Source organism: Mobula birostris, chromosome 17 (assembly GCF_030028105.1).
Source record: "Mobula birostris isolate sMobBir1 chromosome 17, sMobBir1.hap1, whole genome shotgun sequence".
Taxonomy (NCBI): Eukaryota; Metazoa; Chordata; class Chondrichthyes; order Myliobatiformes; family Myliobatidae; genus Mobula; species Mobula birostris.
Window position 1 is genome coordinate 26,761,007 of NC_092386.1, and position 19,796 is coordinate 26,780,802.

General features: G+C 38.4%; 1 protein-coding gene across 3 annotated transcripts in view; it reads left to right on the forward strand.

The window, feature by feature from the left end:
• commd10 (COMM domain containing 10) overlaps positions 1-19,796 on the forward strand; it is a 74,902-nt gene that overhangs the window by 35,747 nt on the left and 19,359 nt on the right. The window contains exon 6 of one of the 3 annotated variants that reach the window (XR_011889515.1): positions 9,598-9,693. The exons of the other annotated variants lie outside the window; for them this stretch is intronic. The gene's annotated coding sequence lies outside the window, so the exon portion shown is untranslated. The remainder of the gene's footprint in view (positions 1-9,597; positions 9,694-19,796) is intronic. 3 annotated transcript variants of the gene reach the window in all.

Sequence of the window (19,796 nt, forward strand, 5' to 3'; positions counted from 1 at the left end):
ATTAATAAATGACAATAAAAGACAATAAATGAGGACTGCGTGTCCTCATAATCTAATCTAATCTCCAAGAATAACTTCCTTACTAATTACCCTGATCTGGTTTTTGGTATGAAAGACCAGGTCAGCTTGGAGTATGGAAGGTCCTACAGTGGAATAAATCAGTAAATATTCTGTTTAATGATGTGTTGGTTTAAGGATGTACAGTATATTTTCCAGAACTGCCTTAAAATTCCAAGCTTTATCTTAATTTGTATTTGGGAACTTTTATGTGCAGCTAGATTATTTTTATCCCCAAATTCGTGAATCCGTGCAGAACGTTTTTACATCAATATTTGTAAATCTTTGTCTTTTTTGACATCAAAATTATATGGTACCACATCTTTATTCTGGTATTATTGTTACCCTGAGTCCATTTTAAAATGCATTGGTTTGTGACTGTGGCTCAGGTTGCTTATATTGAATTCAGTAACAGTAAAGTGGTACATGCTTTAAATGTTCACAACTTTCAAGCATTCTAACATATGGATTTCTGGAAATAATCACTATTGACTTTATGCAAAAAGTTTATCCTGCAATTTAGAAGTGGGTTAAACTAGCATTTGGTGATGAAGCATTATGCTTTCCAAATGAACGAATGCACAAGTGCATGGTCTTGATGGCATGAACAAGAGCCTTTGGATTTTAAAAAATTGTTCACTCCAGAGGAGTAACAAAAGAGAAAAAAAACTAGGTTTCTACTGACTGTAGATGGAAGGCATGAGTAACTGGAAATTAACACAGTTATAATCTCTTGAAGAATCAAAAACATTAGCACATTCTGCCCTGTGAATGGCTTTGTGTAATCTTATCATGACGCAAGTGTTTAATAACTAAACTGTTTCTCTACATTGTAATCGGATTACACCCAAGCAAGTCATCACCGCCTCAAAGACCCATTTCAGAAAGTTCACTTTCATCAAATCCTGGTACGAGATCATCCTAATTTACAACTGCATACAGTTAAAATTATGCAGTCCCTTGATTTAGCTGGCTTGGTGCATACTGCATGTCATTAAATCCTGTCCTGACTTTGTTGTGTGTGTATTGGTTTAGTGTCTGCAGTTTAGCTGCTTGATTGAGTTCACTCACTCAGCTAATGATGAAAGAAAGATGGACTTGCATTTATATTGGAGGCTTTATGACTTCAGGATGTCCCAAATACTTTAAGGTTTATGCAGAATTTCTTTTCTTTATTTATCTTAATCTGTAGAATATTCTATTTGCCTGTATTAGAACTTGTAGGAAGTTCTATAGGTTTGAGAACCTGAATTACAATTCATTGCTTTCTAACCTAGAATCTCAGTCCCTTAGTTGTTTCAGATTCCGTTGTTACTTGAAAGGCAACAGTTGCAATTATGATACTGATGTGGCACTGCCCATTGTTACCTCCACTGTAATTAGAAATGATTTATTATTGTTGTTACGTTTTAGAACCCTACAGCCTTAATGGGGTGTTTCCCCTGTTAAAGCATGTTGATTTTGAATTACATATGTACTTTAATTTAATTAAATATAAATGCCTGGCTACTTTATTCAAATTGATAAATGCTTCTCACTGTCACTACACCAGTCGTAAAATTAGATTTTCTGCTGATTTGTTTCCATTGCTGGAGGTGGTAATGGATGAAGTGGCTATGATGAGATTTCTTTCCTGACGTCACTGTTAGGTGCAGTTAATTACTTTAATTGCATGAATTAATGCATTTGAGATTTCACCATTAACACTTAAATAAATCATTTAACATCTGGGTATTTAGGTTAATGACATGGCAAAATTAACAAGGAAATCCAAATCACATTTAAAACTGCTGCACATATTTTCTCCTTGTAACCTATATGCTTAGATTTGAAAGGCATCATTCCTGTTCGGCGTGGGAAACAATTGTGATGATGATTATCCTATTTTGAGAAGAACAAGGCTAGGGCTAATTCCTAAGGAATGTCATTGATTTGGTGTGTTCAAGAGTTGGGCTGTAGGTTATGTGTTCCGTGAAACATTGAACTGTATTGCGCTGGCTGGGGCAAGTAGATCTGAGGGGAACCATAAATACTTAGCCATTCCGATGTAAGTACTCTCTGATACAGCATGGAGCCATTATACATCTGGGGCTTGCTGAGTTACAGATGTTACTGAATTTGCTACTCTACCATTGGACTCGACATGAAGTCCAGTGCCATGCAAATCTTGTAGGAATTACACAGTATTATGTATAAAATCAAAAGTCCCATTCACCTCAATCAGGTTTCTCAGTTTGGATTGAGATTACTTGCATGTTTTTATTTATTTGTAAATGTCTTAATCAGTCTTTAATGATTCTTAAATTGTTTTTACTTTTTAAGGATTAACCTCAACTTTAACCACTTTAAAACGCCTCTGTTTGTCAGTAATATTTTTAAAAAATGGGAAGGAACTCAGTTTTTGATGGGAGACAAATCACATTCCCAGTTTCAGGTGCTGACAGTGTGTTTTGGGAGTTGGATTTTGGAATAAAGCTGCTGAGTCCTTTGTTACCTGAATTCCAGATGCAGAGACCCGGGAAGATTGATGGTCTGCATTGGGTTCAAGTCAGTCTGGGATGGGCAGGACCATGGGCATTGGGATGGGTTCAGCACGATCCGGCTCTTTGGCAGTAACTCACCCAAGCAGGTGGCTGAACATGATAGTGCACTTAATATTTTTCACAAAGGTCAAGCTGTGAGACCATGTCTTAGATGGCTGTTAGATTGAGGAAAATATCTAGACAGTTTTTTGAAAGCCATTTTCCATGCAGGAGGCTAGGTTGATATATTCAATGCATAAGGCATCTTGATTTGGGTTCATTGCTCGAGTGGATATTTGTTTGAAATAGAATTGTAACTGGTGTTACAACAGCAACAAGTCATAGGTTGTGATAAGCATTGTATATAAACATTAGTTCTCTGCCTGTAATTAGCTATCCAAACATTGACTGTGCCTTTATTTCACTACTATTCTGTTCCTAAATAATCTTTGGAAAGAACATGTGCAAATATTATACTTGTATCTTAATTTTAGAATTGGCTTTAGGGAGAGAAATGTGTATTTTTCATACTATTAGAAATTAAGTCATATTTGGTTCAGAGTTCCTTAAATCCATTCATGCTTTTTATCTTTTTCATTACCTACAGAGGATTTTGTAAAGAATAGTTAAAGGAGAAAATGGATCTGTGATCCCAAGTCATCTCTCCATATGTAGCTGTTTCTTGGCTGAGACTTGGAATTATACTGAGCTCTGTTCTCCAACTCTCTAATTACAGTCTCCCAGCAGGGCAGGCTTACATTACTCAAGAAAAAAAATCTTGCTTTCTGATGATGTAAATTATTAATGGTTCAGATGCACATGTACATCGAAGCATACAGTGAAATGCATCATTTTCATTAACAACCAACACAACCCAAGGGTGTGCTGAGGGCAGCCCACAAGTGTTGCCACACATTCTGGCATCTTTGATGTTGCTCATCTGAAGCATAACTATATTCATTAACACTGAACAGAACATGAAAAAATACTTATAGTTTAATAGATAGTAAATTCTATCTATTCAGATTGAGAAAAGGTCTGTCACCGTCCTTTCTCTCACCTTTCTACACTTACTTCCTTGCCTCTTTACCCCTCATCTCCTGTCCTCTCTTGGGGCACTCATACTTGATTTTAGTTTGTACGGGATACACAAAATCAGTTCATGAAAACTTTTAGAGAGTCCTGTCCAAACACTTTGAAAGAAAAAAAGTATACCTTGATACTGAGACACAGAAAATTCCACAGATGCTGGAAATCTTGAGCAACACGCACATAATGCTGGAGGAACTCAGCAAGTCGGGCAGCATCGATGGAGAGAAATGAATCGTCAATGTTTTGGGCTGAGAACCTTCACCAGGACTGGTAAAGAAATGGGCAGATGCCAGAATACCTTAATAGTGAACCTGTTTGTTATTACCCACAGCTTTACCTTCTTTTTGCGCCATAATTCAATAAAACTGACTCTAATACTTTAAGGAAATTCACCATGCTTACTCTCCCTGACCAGATCTGGAATACTATTCCAGAGCTGATCATCCTCTAAAAAAACAACCTTTTCCTGCTTTAACACTTGAATTTAGTGGTCACATAGATCTATGTAATTTCATTGTCTCAAGCAATTTGGAAACATATATCAATACCTTGGTAATCTTGAAAGCTTAAACTGGGTAATTTTCTTATTTCTTGCATAAGGAGGACATTCAACCTATTAGATTTATGCTGGCTTTCAAAGCTCTCCCATTCTGTCCCATCCTCCCCCATCATTTTTTTTTCTCTCACACATTTCCATTAACTCTCCTCTCCCACCTCTGATTCTCCCATTCGGCATCTGGCAAAGTACTTTTGTAATCAGCAGAATCAACATGTGGGAGCAAGCTGGAACTCTCAGAGAAAATCCACGTGGTCATAAGGAGAATGTGTAAACTCCACACAGACAGCTCAAGTCAGGATGAAACCCAGATCATTGAAGCTGTAAGGCAGTGAATTGTGAAAGGTCCCTTCTAGTTTTTTTTAAGAGATACAGCACGTTAACAGACCCTTCTCACCCAATGGGTCCTGTACTGCTCAGTTACACCCATGTGACCAATTAACCTCCTGACAGGTATGTCTTTGAAATGTGGGAGGAAACCAGAGCACTTAGAGGAAGCCACGCAGCCATGGAGGAGAACATACAAATTCCTTACAGAAGTGGCAGGAACTGAACCTGGGTCATTGGCGCTGTAACAGTATTACTCTAGCTGTTAAGAAGCCATGATATTCTCCAAAAATCCATAAATCTTTCTTTGAAATAGTTGTAAAATGTTATATTATCCTTTCTCTAATACTGATTGGACTTGATAATGTACATCAAGATCATGTCTGATTCCCATGGCTTGAGAGTACGAGTGACAAGCAGCCACAAGCCTCAAGACACTGCACTAATGCTGAAGACTTTTTTTCCATCCTCTGTTTCCATGGGAATGAAGTGAACTTTGAAGAAACAACCCTGATATCGTTTGGCTCTGCTAATTACAACCCCTGTGGAATATTCTCATGGCCCCAGCTGACGAAGTCATTCACAGTCCATAGATTAATTTCTGCAACTGTTGCCCCCATACCATACTGGTCATTAAAGTATGTAGGATGAGCATAATATTAACCACTTTAGCTGGAAATGTCTTGCATGTGTCCATTATTTTACTGTTAAGGCATAATTACACTATAACCTAACTTCTAGGACAACAGTTGTATGAAATGTTCAATTTTTTTAAAATTGTAGTTTACTGTAAGCTAAAAGCCACCCAATCAAGACAGCTATCTTCATTGTTAAGATAAGGTACAGAAACCTGCTTTGGCCCTGGAACTTTTTTTTACAGAGTTCTTAGTGAGGGATATTGGAGAGCGATGATAGATGAAGTTGTGCCGTTTTCTCTGTCTAGTTTCAGAACTCCAGTGGTGGTTCCAAAAGAGAATGGCCTACGGCAAGTTGCATGTCTTTTTTTTATTTATTGCATTACTCTGTTTTTAAAACACCCACTGGGGGTAAAACTTTAAAACACTCAATGCCAGAATACTCACTTTATCAGAAAAGTATTTTGCTGTTTTTATAATCATTTTATATTGAATTAAGTCAAGGAATTTGGTCATACATGTAAGTCAAATATGAGTACACAAAGAACTTGTTCAGTATTTATCTCTCAGCCTTTGGCCTATTGATGACGCTCAGAAAATAGTGAATTCCTGGCCGCTTTGTGTTCCGTGTTACAGAATCTATTTTGTGAATGTTTGTGTTGTTCGACTTCTGTTCCCACAGTCATACTGTAAAGTTGATCTTGTTCTTCAGCATGGATTAGTAAAGGCTGCATACCAGAAGGGCTAACTGTGGTGTCCAGGCAATAATAAGGCTCATTACATTAGTGCTACTTCTTATCGGGGGGGGGGGGGGGGGGGGAATGTAAATTCAGTAGAACTCACAGGCCAAAGTACAAATGCCAATAATTTATAACTGGAAGGATGAGATCTCCTATTTTCACTAGTATTGTGAAAGGTAATGTAGCAGAATCTGTTCTGCCGTCAAATATTGACCAAACTCATTTTAGATGTGTGTGGAAAGTATGTGTACTTGAACAGCAAACGTCACAAGACGTTTAGCTTTCCAAGTTTGTGGTTTGTATTCCATCTTATATTTATTTAAACATTCAATCAACTTCCTAGTTCTCCATTCTGTAAGAATCAGATCTTCAAATGTAGGAAATAATTATATGACTGAAGTATATTGTTTTTTTAAATTATTAACTAGCCTATTTCCACACATACACCACATACACACTTAGAGCTACTCTTTGGTACTTTTGTCAAAGAGCATATTTTACTCTGCAGTCTTTTCTTCAAGTGATCTATATATATTTAGAAATTTTGAAAAAAGCAACCATTAAGATTTATTGAAGTAATTTCTTGGCTTTCTCAAATTAAAGATCATTGAATGTTCCTTACTTGTTGACAAAGAAAATGTGGCTTTAAGTGTATATTCAGACTAAAACAAGTCTGAAACAGAAGTGAGAATTATAATTGAAAAATGGTGCTGTTTAACTTGTGTATTTTGAATTATTTTTAATTTTGGTTGTTCCTATGTTAAATTTAAATCTTCCAACTGATTTTGTCCATCTGGAAAGTTGTGGTCTATTAATAATTTATGATTACTTTATGAATTTAAAACATTATTGCCTCATTATTTAAATTAAGCAACAAAAGAAACATGGGAAAGAAGAAAATACATAAAAGCTTAAATGATCAAATAACTTGAGTGATATTGCAGTAAGTCGACCATAGGACAAAACATTGCTCTTTTTATTTAAAAGCTGGCCTATCATTGGTTTACCATTGAGAGCTCCCATTACCTACGAAGTTGAAACAAGCTTTTCAAATGTAGTTGAGACTCCCTTGCCCTTGATCACGATTCAGATTTCAAAAACAATTTGGGGATATATGACCAGTAAAATAGTATGACTCACGGTTCACTAACTGTAAAATGGTTCAAAATTCCGACTCAGAATGGAATAGATATTAAAAGAAACAGCTTCTTTGTGATTGAACAGAATTAAATCTGTATGCTGAAAAATTGGTACTATATTCTGGATGGTTAACCAACTCAACAAAGCCTACAGTTCAATCTTACTGCAATGATTAGGCTGCTGTCACTGTTTAGATTGTTCCAATCTCTAAGAAATTAAATATTTAGCAACCATGTCCAAGTATTTCAAACATCTTTCTTGGCTGTTTGAATGAGTTTTGCTGTTATTCCTTTCTATCCTTGTAATCCTTCAGTGGGACTCCACTGATATAATGCAGTTTAAGTTCCCAAGTAAGCTATTTAAAGAAAAAATCTACAGCGTGTAATTTTAATTGGTAGAGGGTCTTCTGACTTGAAATCTCTAATTAGGATGCCATGGACCTCCAAGCACCATTCAAACTCCAACCAATCTGAGTCGTAATTGTTAGGCAAAACTACAGCACATGAACCTGCCTTTCTTTGCCCATGTCACTGAATATTTTGCAAACTCCAATATTCTGTCTGGAGTCTTCTCATTTGGAAGACAGTCTTTCATAGCAGATTTATTAATAGTAATGTTAGACATCGTTTAAAGTTTCAAATTTTGTTTACATCAAAAGATTTGACTTGCGTATTTTATTGCAAATTTCTCAAAAATATAAGGTATTTCAAGTTGTTTTAGAAATTTTTTTTATTAATTTAGTATAAAACTAGGATCCACGTAGTTTTTTTGTTGCCAGTGCATTCTGAAAAATGTGAGAAATAAGCGTTGATACCAATGTCTGTTATAGATACAGAATCCTTGAAAGGAAATGTTTATCATTTTCTATTGTGTTCTGAGTAGAGTTACGAGGAAACAGGTGTGAATTTGTATGCAAGTTCCCAATTCAGTGTCTTGAAAAAGGCGTGAAGTTGTCACCAGCTGTTTCCATCTGCAAGTTTATGGGAGAGAGAGTTGAAGGGTAATCTATCTTCACATCCTCCAGCTGTAGTGGACTAGTTATTTTTATAGTTAATTTGTTTATCTTTCTGCTTTGCTTTTGCCTGGTAAAGCTTTATGCTGGACTATAAAACAGTAGAAATAGCAGAATTTCATAGATACAGAGCTGTATATTTTTCCTTTTACAGGTCGTACACAAAGGTGCAAGACTTGCTCTGATTCAAGTGAATGTGAAAGACAATGATATGCCTAATATTAGACATTTATCTTGTACTACTGGAGAAACTATCACACTGCCCTTTAACCATATCTGCATGTGCTTTCAGTTGGTAGTCTACGGACAAGCCCCTTTATACGTCATGACTAGTGAGGACACACGGCACAGAAACAGCCCTTATGATCCATTAGTCCATGCCAAACTGTTATTCTGCCTAGTCTCATTACCTGCACCTGGATCATAGTACCCCTTCCATGTACTGTATTTATCCAAATACTGCATTTGAACACACGTTCACTGCTTCCACCGGTAGCTCATTCCATATGCATGGCATCCTCTGATTAGAGAGATTACCCCTCAGCTTCACCTTTCACCCTTAACCTGTGACCTGTAGTTTTAGTCTCACGCAGCCTCAGTGGATAAAGCCAAATTACATTTACCCTCTCATGATTTTATATACCTCCATCAAATCTCTCTTCATTCACTGACCTACACTCCGGCGAATCAAGTCCTAACCTAAACAACATTTCCCTATAACTCAGGCATTTGGGGAACAGTGACCACAACTCAAGTTTTAAGATAGCTAAGATGAGGGTAAGTGTGGACCTTGAAGGAGCATATTCAATTGGAGCAAGGCAAATTATGAGAGCATTGGGCGGGAACTAGAATGCACTGATTGGAAACAGCTGTTTTTGGGCAAGACCACATCTGACATGTGTTGGGTGTTTAAAGACCAACTGCGTAGAGTACAGACAGGTAGCTATGTTCCGGCCAGAAGGATAGCAAGGTAAGATTACCTTGGATGTTGAAGGAGATGATGAATTTAGTCAAGAAGAAAAAGGAAAATTATGTAAAACTTAGGAAACTAGAATCAAATAGAGCCCTTGGGGATTACAAAGAAGGTGAAAAGAATTGAAGAAGAAAATTAGGAAATACCAGGGGCCATGAAAAGTCCTTGACAGGTAGGACTAAAGAGAATCCCAAGGCATTCTATACATACATCAAGAGCAAGGGGGTAACTAGGGTGAGGGTAGAATGACTCAAAGATCAAGAGGAAACCATTTGCTTGAATGCAGAGGATGTGGATGACGTCCTTATGAGTACTTTACATCAATATTTTCCAAGGAGAAGAACATAAAGGATAGGATGATAAGTGTCGGGCGTATTGATATACTTGGGCATTTTGAGGTAAAGGAGGAGGGAGAGTTGGGAATCTTAAAGAGTATTAAGGTGGGTAAGTCCCCATGGCCTGATGGAATAAATCCCAGGTTATTGAGAGAGGCAAGAGAAGTGATTACTGGAGCCTTGACCAATATCTTCATGTCCTTTCTAGTGACAGACAAGGTCCTAGAGAACTGGTGCGTAGCTGACGTTGTTCCAGTATTCAAGAAGGGATACAAGGATACAGTAATCCTGGAAACATAGACCGGTGAGTCTCATGTCAGTGGTAGAGAGGTTACTGGAGATAATTCTTAGGGATAGGAATTATGAGCATTTGGAAAACCATGGCCTAATTAGGGAGAGACAGCATGGCTTTGTGCGGGAAAAGTCATGTCTTATTAACGTGATTGAGTGTTTGATGAGGTGGTGAGGATGATTGATGAAGGTAGAGTGGTGGATGTTGTCAACATGGATTTTAGTTTGGTGTTTGATAAGGTTCCTCTGGAGGATCATCCAGAAGATTGAGATGCATGGGATCCATGGTGAATTGGCCATTTGGATTCAGAACTAGCTTGCCCACAGAGAAAGAGGGTAGTGGTCGAACAAACTTATTCTAGCTGGAGTTCTGTGATTAATGGTGTTCTGCAGGGATCTGTACTGGGACCTCTGCTGTATGTGATATATATAAATGACTTGGATGGCATGAGTATCGGTGGTGTTGTGGATAGTGTAGAATGGCAAAGATTACAGCGGGATATAGATCAGTTGCAGATAAGGGCAGAGGAATAGCAGAGAGAGTTTACCCTGGCCAAATGTGAAGTGTGGCACCTTGGTAGGTCAAATGTAAAGAGACAGTTTACTGTTAAGGCAAGACTCTTAACAGTGTTGATGAGCAGAGGGATCTTGGAATCCACGTTCACAGCTCCCTGAAAGTGGCTACAGAGGTTGATAGGGTGGTTAAGAAAGCAGGTGGCATTCTTGCCTTTATTAGTCAAGGCATTGTGCTTAAAAGGTCAGCAAGTTACAATGCAGCTTTATAAACCTCTAGATAGCTGCATCAGGAGTATTGCATACAATTCTGGTCACCCCATTATAGGAAGGATGTCAAAGCTATGGAAAGGGTGTAGAAGAGGATGCTATTGGGTTTAGAGGGCATGTGCTAAAATCAGAGGTAGGACAAACTTAAGTTGTTTTGTCTGTAGGGAGATCTGATAGAGGTCTGATAGTTGGCCATTTGATTACTAATTTATTTAGTTTGGCATCACTTTGTGGGCTGAAGGGGCTCTTCCTGTGCTGTACTGTTCTATTGATCTATGTTCTATCTGTTCATTCTACTGCACTGCCCAATGCTCTACCGTTCACTTTGCAAGTCCCACCCTGGTGTGTCCTCCCAAAGTGCAACACCTCACAATTGTCTGCATTAAATTCCATCTATTTTAGGGTATTTTTCAGCCTATTTTTCCAGCTAGTCCAGATCCTGCTGCAAGCTTTGATAGCTTTACCCGCTGTCCAATACAGCCAAAGAGTATTGCATTTTGAATCGTAGTCACTGTTGCAATGCAGGTAAGCAACCTCTCATAAAGAGCAATGCAATAATGACAGGATAATCTGATTTAATGATGTTAATTGAGGAACACACGTCAGCAAGGACAACCGAGATAACTCCTTAGCTTTAAAATAGCAGCATGTGACCTTTTGTGACCTGAAAGAGCAGACAGTCTCAGTTGAAATGTCTCATCCTAAAGATGGTTTTTTCTGAGAATGCAATAATGTATTGGTAATTTCTGAGCTTGAGTATCTAGAGTGTAATTTGAGCCAATACTTTCCTAAATTGGGGGGAAATATATTACCAACTAAGTTATTGGTACTGCTAACTGCATCTGGAAAATGATAAGCAAGCTTGATGGTAGTTACAAGATGCCTAAAAGTGGATCTTTTAGTCCTAAACAAAACAAGGTGATTTTTTTCCCCAGCAGTGCAGCTCAAGTTCGAGTACAGTATGTGTATGGTCTGCAAATTTTTACTCTTAATGTTCCTAAAAAAGTTATCAAAATGATTATTCCAATCTCCCTAATGCTACACCACTAATTTTAATACTAATTTTGTACTTTGATGATAAATTTGCTTTATACTTTGTACTAATTTACTCTCGGACATCAAAGGATGGTGTTGCTGAAGCTGGCAACACATGCCATGTTCAAAAGTAATTAGGTCATCATTGTTTGGTCTGGATTTCTGTAGGACTGCTTGATTCTGGACCTCAGTACAACCTTCGTTCAAATATTGAATGTACGGTTTGAAATGAAGAAGCAAGGGTAATTAAATGTTATGGAGCTTGGGTAGGACTGATCAGTGAGAAATGAGGGGAAACCTCTGCATTCAATGAATATGCATTTAGCACTATAGAGGATGTTTGTGGTTCCTATCACCTCACAATGGCACTGCTGGGGTTTCTTGACACTGTTCCAGCTATAGTCAATATCTTCCCTTCATGATTTTTGACTGGTCAGGGCATGAAGGGATACGGGGAGAGGGCAGGAGATTGGAGCTGAAAGGAAAAATGGATCAGGCATGATGAAATGGCAGAGCAGACTCGATGGGCCAAATGGCCTAATTCTGCACCTATATCTTATGGTCTTATGATAAAGTAAGAAATGGGTATTCTTGCAGCAGTTTTCACAATGCTCATTTGTATATGTAACTTCTTAAATTTTAATGCAGCTCATGACTAGTTACTTCGGTGCTACTTAAGTGCCAAATAATCACTGTTATACAGAACTGTGAATATAAGGCCCATCCTCCTGGCAGTATCACCACTGAGTTCTGGGAAGCTCTGACCTGTGGATTGGGAACCTCAGGGCATGTTCAGAGCACACTGCTTAATGAACTGTAATGTGCTCTACAAGCCACTACCTGTCTTAGTTACCTGTGGAACTATTAGCCACATCAGGATATACAAAATTTGAACAAGATCAAATCATTCTTGTTCCTGAAGGACTAGCAAAGAAAAAGCAGAATGGTCATCTCCAACAAGCCTAACCATCAATCCTTGCTTTTCAGTAGCATTATCATCACCAAATTCACCTACTATTAACTAGGCACATATGTAGTATGGCTCAACTATAGGCTACAGGCTTGTTTTCCTGTGGCAAGTTCCTTGCTAATTGTCTTCCAGTGCCACCACCTTAGCCTGGACCCCTCCAAACCTTTTGACCAAAAAAAAAGTCAAAGGTGTAATGGAATACAATTCACTTACCCAGATGAATACAGCTCAATATCTTCTTAAATGATTTTTGACATTATCTAGTGCAGGACATCCAGTTTTCTGGCAACCTCCAAAACACTAAAATTAATTACATCACTGGCACATTTGAATTGGTTTTTATCAGCTACTAAGTACTGAGATAATTTTGCCACACCTCTTAAAAGCACAGTTTCTATCCCCATGACGTGCAAGATTTATCACCTATGTTATCCTACAAGTTTTGTAATATTCTGTTTTTGTTATTGCTGGATGGACTTCTCAATTTTAAAATGGGCAATTACGAAAAGACAACAATTGTTCACATTCAATAAGTGACAACTCCTTTGTCAGCTGCAAACATGTACATCATCTTTGTGGATTAACCTGACAACAGGGACCAAAAAAACATGCAAATATCTAACTTTAACAGGAGTTCTGCATTTAATTAGCACGCACAATGGTTGGCAGGCTAATTTTTATGCATTGCAAGATTAACAGCTTCAGAAGAATGATGTGGCCAGAATTTTCCACCACAAGTTGCAAGAGGTTTTTCCTAATAGTGAGCACGATCCTCCACAGGTTTCCCAAGTATTGCTTTGGGAATTCTATCCACTGAAGTTGTGCCAGTTTAAACCTGGCTCTTGAACAGTGAGCCCATTCAGTGGAATGGAGAAGACTGCTTGTGAGGAAGAGAAGGTTGGTGAATGTTCTGTTTATTTGTTATTCAGATAAACTTGTTTAAAAAATTTTGTCTTGGTGTCTTAACGTGTTCACGTTTCTGTAACCATTTCTTTTTCTCTAAACTGTTCATTAACATGTGGGTGATAAGCATAACATTAACCACTTTTGCTGGGAATGCCTTGTGTATACTTATATATCTATGTATGGTTAGCAAATGCTTCAAATATAGCCTCTGTTCTTGAACAATAATTTTATGAAATTTTCTAAGCCATTTTTTTCTTGTAGGTTACTCTAGGCTAAAAAGGTTGTGAATATTAAGCGAGTTGACAAATATTCAATTTCTTTGATAGTTTTGATCAGTTGGTAAATCTAAGGGTGCAATTTATCTGAAGAAATTCGCACCAATGACAGGCTCTGGGTAAGAATGAGATTACCGGACAGGCGACTGGCAAGAATGATTAGCAATCTGTCTGCAAAATATTTTGATTTGCAATTGATCTACCCATGTGGAATGAACAATTTTCTCCTTTGTAAACTCTAGGCCCACAAAATTGTAAAGAACTAGCAGGAGTAGACATGTGAAGGAGACCTTGATCCTGGAGTTTTATAGGTCAGACTATCAGATTGGGGGTCAGATATGACCCTTGAGCCACTGCTGACGTAGAAGATTCTGTCAGTGGAAAGTGCAATTGTTGCATTTTGCATTGTGACGTTTTGGTTTGTGGCTAGCACTCTAACCCCTAGACACTATATTTTGCCTGCTTTGACTTCAAAAGTCATAAGTTAGTTCTATGGAGATATTTATACTCAGAGGATACTGAGGTGTTGAATGTTTTATTTTGAGTCCACTATTACATCAAGCTTTTCAAGTTAGACATGGATGAGTACAGAATAAAGATCAGAGAAACACCAGTGGTTCATTCATTCTTCAAGTCCATTGATCACTGCTGTCAGGATCATGACTGATCTGTACCTTGGTCCCCTTTACCAGCCTTTCTCCTTTACCCTTTGATCTTATCTTTTTTTTCGTATTTTTACTGCCCGTAGAGTGGAACAAGTGCTTCCTGTCCTCACTTCTCACTGGTGGATAAGTGGTTGTGCAAACTTGGGTTTTCTATGAAGCATCAGAAGTTGAAAGGTTATGAAAGACATAGACGGGGTAGATGGTCAAACCTTTTCCCAAATGTAAAATACTAGAGGGCATAGCACTAAGGTGAGAGGAACAATGTTTAAAAGAGACCACTGGACCAAGCTTTCTTGTAGGTGTCTGGAATGAATGTACTGCCAGGAGTGTTGGTGGAAGCAGGTATTGAAACAGAAGGGATTAGTTGAATTTGTTTTCTTTTAACTAATCTTTGAAAGTTATTTTATGATTTTGTATGCTCCAATTATATTCCACATTGTCTTCCACTCACAAATACCACCTGTCGTCTTAATTTAATTCTGTAAGGCTGGTAAAATTCTGATAAATTGCTCATGTTCATGTATTTTTACTGAGTTGTGCCATTCAGTAACAAACATTGTACTCTTGAGTGGGATTTTGGTAAGGTTTTACACAATTGAGATTTTCTTACTTTAGGATTCAATATTTGAGATAAAGCTCAACAATTTATTTCAATTTTCTATTTGCGCAGTAGTGTTGCTAATGTCACTATACAGGTATACCTTTGCCCTGACCATCTACTAAATCTATTACTGAGAGGAAAATACTTCATTTCATTTTCACTGTTTAATGGTTGCTGTCATTATTTGCCATTGCTCTGCCACTATTAAGCGTCAAGAAGTGGTGCCGTCCTTTCTTTACTGTACCTCTTAGTGTCATCTGTAAGTTTGGATGGGTAACTCAATGTCTCAATCGAAACTGTAGAATTGTACACTCTTAAGGCACGGGAGGAGGTCATTTGTTGCATCATGGCTGATTGGAATCAGTCTTTTCTGTCCTCATCCATTTCTTCATTGTGGTATTCACTTATTTGATGAAAAGCTGCAACCCCAGTTGTCAAATCCAGTCAGTCAGTGACTTTCTAAGCTTCAAGCTATTATTTAACAATAATCTCTAGTATAGAGTTTTATCAAATTCCTTTTGGAAGTCTGGAAAAACAACATGCTAGAAACATCCCTGCCCAGCATTCTCATTATCTCTTCAAAAACTGTTTACTGGTTAGACATGATCTACCTTTCCCACATACCAATCTCTCAAAATATTCATTTGCTTTTTCTTTGGATATATATTCAAGTAACTTTCCCACAATTGCTCCTTCTATTTCTATCTTTTTTCCCCCATCTTCCTTTAGATCTTGAAGTAATGCTCTAGTTCTATCAGATACAACAGCATATTCTGACGTAATCTCTAGGTACAGTCTTTGACTGAGATATAGTTTTTTTTTCTAGAGCTATGGTAGAGAAACAGTTTATGACCCAATCTTCCTGTGCCTGGGGTATACTTATCATTCTTGTGGGATATTCAGTACCATTTGGAGCAATGTTAAAGTGTTGGCATGCTGCAATAAAGTGCCTAATTTGCATTTTAATAGGTAATACTTACACCATCCTCTATGTCCAATTATATCTCTAAATTCTAACTTCCACTTCTGGTAAAAATAAATGTTTTATACTTTTGAGTTCAGTGTGAAGATGTTTAGATGAATTGATGGGTGAATATAATGTTCAAGTTTTGCTCATCTGACTTGTCATGACTTTTAAGGATCCTGCCTCTGCTTTATGATTGAGCTTTATATGTTTCATAAAAGGGTCTTCATCATTGTTGGGAGGTGGAATACACAATATGCTGGAATTGCAGATTTTTCAGATATTTGAATCAATTTCAAAATACATAGAATATACACTGAAACACGAGGAAATCTGCAGATGCTGGAAATTCAAGCAACACGCACAAAATGCTGGTGGAATGCAGCAGGCCAGGCAGCATCTATAGGAAGAAGTACAGTCGACGTTTGGGGCCGAGACCCTTCGTCAGAACTAACTGAAAGAAGAGATAGTAAGAGATTTGAGAGGGGGAGGGGGAGATCCAAAATGATAGGAAAAGACAGGAGGGGGAGGGATGAAGCTAAGAGCTGGAAAGTTGATTGGCAAAAGGGATACAGAGCTGGAGAAGGGAGAGGATCATGGGATAGGAGGCCTGGGGAGAAAGAAAGGGGGAGAGGAGCACCAGAGGAAGATGGAGAGCAGGCAAGGAGTTATTGTGAGAGGGACAGAGACAAAAAAGAGAGAAAGAAAAAAATAATAAATAAATAAATAAATAAATAGGTAAATATATAAATAAGGGATGGGGTAAGAAGGGGAGGGGGGCAATAACGGAAGTTAGAGACATCAATGTTCATGCCATCAGGTTGGAGGCTGCCCAGATGGAATATAAGGTGTTGTTCCTCTAACTTGAGTGTGGCTTCATCTTAACACTCATTGGCCACTTTATTAGGTACCTTCTGTATTTGTATGTTTGTGGTCTTCTGCTGCTGTAGCCCATCCATTTCAAGGTTGTGCATTCAGAGATGCTGTTCTGCTGTTGCAACGCGTGTTTATTTGAGTTATTGTTGCCTCCTGTCAGTTTGAACCAGTCTGGCCATACTCCAGACTGGTTCAAGCTTTTGTCTTGTTGCTCACTATTTTTTTTTTGTTTTTTGTACCATTCTCTGTAAACCGTAGGGACTGTTGTATGTGAATATCCCAAGAGATCAACAGTTTCTGAGAAGCACAAGTTACCCTGTCTGGCATCACCAATCATTTCACAGTCAAAGTCACTTAGATCACATTTCTTCCCCATTCTGATGTTTGATCTAATCAACAACTGAACTCCTTGACCATATCGGCTTGCTTTTCTGCATTGAGTTGCTGACATATGATTGGCTGATTAGATATTTGCATTAATGAGCAGGTGTGTAGGTGTACCTAACAAAGTGCCCACTGAATGTATGCCTTTAGATACAATTATGTGACTCTTCTTTGTATATTTTTGTGAAAATTAGTTTTCTTGACCAATTCTCAGTAATTGTAGACGGTGGTTAATTTGAATCTCTGATACGCAGTGTATGAATTTAAATTATTTTGCCTTTAATGAATTACACCCACCTGTTTACAAGATATGCAAATAGTTTTATTTGTCAATAGCAAAAATGTTGCAGTAAGATGTGTTAAGTATTTAATTAGGGATAACGAGCACCCAGAATAGAATTCATGAAAATATACTGCATGCTGTGAAATTAATTAAACATTTGAGATGAGGATTTTTTTTCTTTTGGATAGTCCTGATTTCTTTGAATGGTATAAGGGTTTTTTTAACTGAAGTCAGTAGAATATCAATTGTGATCAGCAAAATACTTGAAGCCATCTTGAAGTAAATCACCAACTTGCTGTGTTGGATTGACGTTAATAATACTGTGCTTGTCTTGCAAACCTAAATTGCATTATTTTTGTTTCTTTTCCTCTACCTAAGGCTTCTTGAATTTGCATTCTCCACCCTCTTCAACCTGACATATTAATAACTGGAGTGGGTAGAAGGATTACTTTCAATCTGTCCTGCTACTTTGTGTTGTAAGCAAAGATGTTAAGACATTCTGCAGTACAGAAGAAAAAAATTGACAATGTGCGGCCTTTTAATTTCAGCTATAGATGATTAATATTGTATAATTGATGCTCTTGTTGCTCCGTATGATGTTCTGAGAGATGTTAGCTATCACATCTTAGTCTAAATGCTGCTTATCATCTTGTGCATTTGGACTAACAGGCAACTTTTCAAGCATTGTGAGATGCATCTTTTCTAACCTTGTCTGGAATGCATTTCCCTTGAACCTCATCTGATTCGTCCTGTCAGCACTGCTTTGTTGATTTGTTTATGGCAGGCTAGCATAGTGGATCTCCTGTCTCTCCTTGTGGAATGTGCCTTCACAGTAGACGTATCTGAACTGGTGTTTGGCAAGACTTCATATAACACCGCAGGGTATCCTTCTGACTCCATGTTGACCACAGGCTCCTGAGTTTTTAACCCCTTTCCCGTCATTGATAGGGACAAAAACAATAGCATGTATGGGGCCTTTGTGGAAAAGTGGCTGAAATGAGTCATTTCAAAATGGGTTGAAAAGCGTGGAATAATTATAAAATAAATATATACCTCGCTGATTCCTTGCTCGTTCTGCCGACCTGGGAGTGGGGACTATATTTGCTATGTTTTTAATTAGCGAAAAAAAAGAAGTACATTGCCATTGTTGTGGAGAAGGCCAAAGCTGAACAGGTTGGTGTGGGAATAGTCATAGTCATACTTTATTGATCCCGGGGGAAATTGGTTTTTGTTACAGTTGCACCATAAATAATAAATAGTAATAAAACCATAAATAGTTAAATAGTGTGACAAGAATACACATAGATTAAGATGTTAGCTGTCCTGTGCTGGCACCAGTGGGATCAGCAGTTGGTCTGCCACCTGTCTTCAGGAGAAAGAGAGATAAGGAAAACAATGGAGCAGCATTTGGAGATGTTAATGAAGGGACAGGAGAGTTTAACAGAAGGAGAGCTGTCGAGATCGGCTCCCCCTTTGAATCCTGAACTGTTTGGAAGTGATGGACAGGTGATACCCCAGCAGGGGGATAAAAAGGGACAGGTTCGCTAAGGCAGGACACACACGACACCCCGAGGTAACGAGACCCTGGAAGCGGTGTGTCTCCCACAAGTCGGTGGGAAGTTTTGGACGGCTGATCGCGGGACAAGCCATAGACGCACAGGGTGGAAAGGCACAATTGGCGGGAACCTGGTGTGTGTCCACCCTTGCCTGGGTGCCAGGTTCACCGCAGAGAAATGATCGTATCTGGAAACGGAGGGGTCACGGTCGGTGACCTCAGATGACATCACAAAGGGCTCGCACGAAAGCTGACTGCGAAGAATATCGAAGGTCTGTGTGTGGAAGCCGTTTGAATATTCATTCGTTTTGCTCTCTCTCTCTCCTTCCCCCCACTGTCCATCTCCCACGGCAGCGATTACTGCGAACTGAACTGAACTAAATTGAACTGAACTTTGTGTCACTTTGAAACTGGTCATTTACCCCTAGACAACGATAGAACTTGATTGATCCTGTTATCTTAATTCTGTGTACATGTGTGTTTATCATTGGTGAACTGTTGCATTTATTATCCTTTTGATTAGAGTACTGTGTTGCTTGTTTCTTTAATAAAACTTTCTTAGTTCTAGTAATCCAGACTCCAACTGAGTGATCCATTTCTGCTGGTTTGGCAACCCAGTTACGGGGTACGTAACAATAGTAATACGTAAATTGTGCCAGGAAATAAGTCCAGGACCAGCCTATTGGCTCAGGGTGTCTGACCCTCCAAGGGAGGAGTTGTAAAGTTTGATGGCCACAGGCAGGAATGACTTCCTATGACGCTCTGTGTTGCATCTCGGTGGAATGAGTCTCTGGCTGAATGTACTCCTGTGCCCACCCA